Genomic DNA, 4,105 nt, shown 5'->3' on the forward strand with positions numbered 1-4,105 from the left:
ATTTGCCGGAAAAGACACCGTCCTAATCGGTGAGACGCCGCATCTGCGGCGCTGCACTGATTTCAAAAAGTAGTTCCTGTACTACTTTTTGCGATTTCCGGCCGCGATGCACAGATGTCTGTTAAATCGCGGCCGAAATCAGGACTACTAGCGGGAGTGAAGCCGTGCGAGTTCAGCTGAACTCGCACGGCTTCACTCCCGCAGCCCAGTGTGAACCAGGGCTTTAACTGATCAATAAAAGTGGATCCTTGGAGTGCAGCCATCCAGATTTTCAGACTTATTTGTAATGTTTTGCTATACCTGAAAAAGGGGCCAGCTTATTCCATTTAAACCTAGGTAAGAAAAACACAGACTACTGTCTCTAGCAGGGGCGTACCTAGAGCATTTGGCACCCGGGGCGGATCCAATATCTGGCACCCCCCCCCCCTACGTTAAAATGTAAAAACACCCCACTGTGCCCCCTGCATACCTCTGCATCCTTCAATATCTTTTTGTTACTACTGTGTACCCCTCTCCACAACTGCACCTCTGGACCACTTTACATTGCACAGCCCCCTGCATCACTGGACCCCTTTACATTACACAGCCCCCTGCATCACTGGACCCCTTAACATTACACAGCACCCTGCATCACTGGACCCCTTTACATTACACAGCCCCCTGCATCACTGGACCCCTTTACATTACACAGCCCCCTGCATCACTGGACCCCTTTACATTACATAGCCCCCTGCATCACTGGATCCCTTTAAAATTACACAGCCCCCTGCATCACTGGATCCCTTTAAAATTACACAGCACCCTGTATCACTGGACCCCTTTACATCTCACAGCCCCCTTCACCTCTGGACCCTTTTACATTACACAGCACCCTGCATCACTGGACCCCTTTACATTACACAGCCCCCTGCATCACTGCACCCCTTTTACATTACACAGCCGCCTGCACCTCTGCACCCCTTTACATCAGATAGCCCCCTGCACCTCTGGACCCTTTTACACTACACAGCCCTCTGCACCCCTTTACATTACACAGCACCCTGCACCTCTGGACCCTTTTACATTACAAAGCCACCTGCATCACTGGCCCCCTTTACATCTCATAGCCCCCTGCACCTCTGGACCCTTTTACATTACACAACACCCTGCATCACTGCACCCCGTTTACATTACACAGCCACCTGCACCTCTGGTCATGTCAGCTAAAAAAAAAAAAAAAAAAAAAAAAATTTTTTTTTTTTTTTAAATCGGGATGGTGTCACCCCTCTAGTGGGTGTCACCCGGTGCGGCCCGCACCCCCCGCACCCCCCTAGCAACGCCACTGGTCTCTAGCACCTTTAAAATCCACACAATAGTGCCAAAGGGCAGTATGCGTTTCCTAGACCCCAGGTTGGGCACCATGGCTTTACAGTACATGATCAGAAATGTGAAAAGGGTGCATTGGGTGTTCATATATACTGTATTTGCCAAAAAGGGTGTTTTTCTTCCCCATCACAGAAACTTCGGAGGAATCTCCTCCAATCCCTACACTGGCTCCCAATTGCCCAGTGAATTAAATGTAACCAGTTAAGCCCCGGGCCTGTTTTTCAGGCTCTGTGTTTACACGTTAAAAACATTTTTTTCTGCTAGAAAATTACTTAGAACCCCCAAACATTATACTTTTTTTTCTAACACCCTAGAGCAGGGATATGCAATTAGCGGACCTCCAGCTGTTGCCAAACTACAAATCCCATGAGGCATAGCAAGACTCTGACAGCATCAAGCATGACACCCAGAGGCAGAGGCATGATGGGACTTGTAGTTTGGCAACAGCTGGAGGTCCGCTAATTACAGATCCCTGCCCTAGAGAATAAAATGACGGTCATTGCAATACTTTTTGTCACACCATATTTGCTTAGCGGTCTTACAAGCGCACTTTTTTTTTTTAATTAACTTTTTTTAATTAAAATATAAGACAGCAGTAAAGTTAGCCCAATTTTTTTTATATTGTGAAAGATAATGTTACGCCGAGTAAATTGATACCCAACATGTCACGCTTTAAAATTGCGCCCGCTGGTGGAATGGCGTCAAACTTTTACCCTTAAAAATCTCCATAATCGACGTTTAGAAAATTCTACAGGCTGCATGTTTTGAGTTAGAGGAGGTCTAGGGCTAGAATTATTGCACTCACTCTAACGATCGTGGCAATACCTCACATGTGTGGTTTGAACACCGTTTTCATATGCGGGCACTACTCACGTATTCACGCTTCTGTGCGCGAGCTAGTCCAGACAGGGGTGCTTAAAAAAAAATATATATATTTTTATTATTTTACTAGATTTTATTTATTTTTACACTTCTAAAAAAAATTGTGTCACTTTTATTCCCATTACAAGGAATGTAAACATCCCTTGTAATAGAAAAAATTAGATCTGGGGTCAAAAAGTCCTCAGATCTCATATTTAGACTAAAATGCAATAAATAAATAAATAAATAAAATGTCATTTGAAAAAAATGATAAAAATAAATTGTCCCTTTAAGCCGTATGGGTGGAAGTGACGCTTTGACGTCGCTTCCGCACTGCTATGGTATGGATGCGGGTGGGGACCATCTTGCCCTCGCTCGTATTCATGCCTAGCACAAGGAAGGACCCGACCGCCTCCACCACTGCTGATGGCTCTGGTAAGCGGCATAGGGTGGCGGAGAGCAGCGGGAGGGGGGCCATCTTGAGCCACCGATAATGGTGATGTTGTGGCGAATCCGCTGCAGAAACCACCATTATCTTTTACAGGACCGCAGCCGATAACGGTGATCTTGCAGGGAATCCGCTGCAGAAACCACCATTATCGTTTACAGGACCGCCGCCTGAAGAGATGCATACCTTGGTTGTGGCAGCAGCTGCTGCCGTTACCGAGATATCCCTCTTCAAAGAAAGGACATATATAGTCATGCAGCGGTCCTTAAGTGGTTAAAATACTAACCACAACATACAAAGCCATTCACAACTCTGCCCCGATCTACATTACCAATCTTGTCTTCAAATATCATCCAAACCGTCCTCTCTGCTCTTCTCAAGACCTCCTACTCTCAAGCTCTCTCATCCCCCTCCTCCCATGGCTCATCTCCCGGATTTCTCCACAAGCTCTCCCATACTCTGGAACTCACTACCTCAACCTGTCCGGCTATCCCCTACTCTTGTTCTCTTAAAGGCAATCCCTGAAAACTCATCTCTTCAGGGAAGCCTATCGCGTCTCCAACTAATCATTAACCACTTTCATCAACTCATTCCCCACAGTTACAACCTTTTGTACCACCTGCCCCACTCTATAAGATTGTAAGCTCTTCTGAGCAGGGGCGCTCTTAATCCTCGTTTATTGCATTATAACTGTATTGTCTCCCTTTTATATTGTAAAGCGCTGTGTAAACTGTAGGTGCTATATAAATCCTGTATAATAATAATATATACACCTGCAGGCAGATTCTGTGGAGTTGGGAGCTTATATTGTTGGGACACCTCTTTCCTTTACCTCTTGGTGTCGCATACTCTAGTTTTCTGCACCTACAATAATGCTGGCCATCATCCACACATAGTTCAAGCGAAACTAATGTCTAGGTTTTCTTTTCTTTAAAAATAATAAATATGTTATTCTTACCTGCTGTGTAATGGCTTTGCACAGAGCAGCCCAGATCCTCCTCTTCTCGGGTCCCTCGACAGCTCTCCTGGCCCTTCATTGCTGCCAAGTGCCCCCACAGCAAGCAGCTTGCTATGGGGGCACCCGAGCAGAGCCGAGCCACTGCTCTGTGTGTCTGTTGCGGTTCGGCCTCACACTCCTCATTGGATCGTTGCTGGTGACTCTCCTGCAACATCGGGCGGCCGAGACTCTCCTGCAACATCGCTGGATCGAGATGGGCTCAGGTAAGTATTAGTGAGGGCTGAGGGGGGCTGCTGCACACAGAAGTTTTTTTATTTTAAAACCCTCTGACCTTACAGTCACTTTCAGTCTTTGAGCGGTCTCACACTGGAGTTCACAATCTACAGCATCTTGTTCTATAGCAAAAACCCACACTCAGTACACGTGTACAGCAGGACTTCCTACTTAAGCTACAAGGCATGGTTCTGGGCTGC

Source organism: Rana temporaria, chromosome 4 (genome assembly GCF_905171775.1).
Source record: "Rana temporaria chromosome 4, aRanTem1.1, whole genome shotgun sequence".
Taxonomy (NCBI): domain Eukaryota; kingdom Metazoa; phylum Chordata; class Amphibia; order Anura; family Ranidae; genus Rana; species Rana temporaria.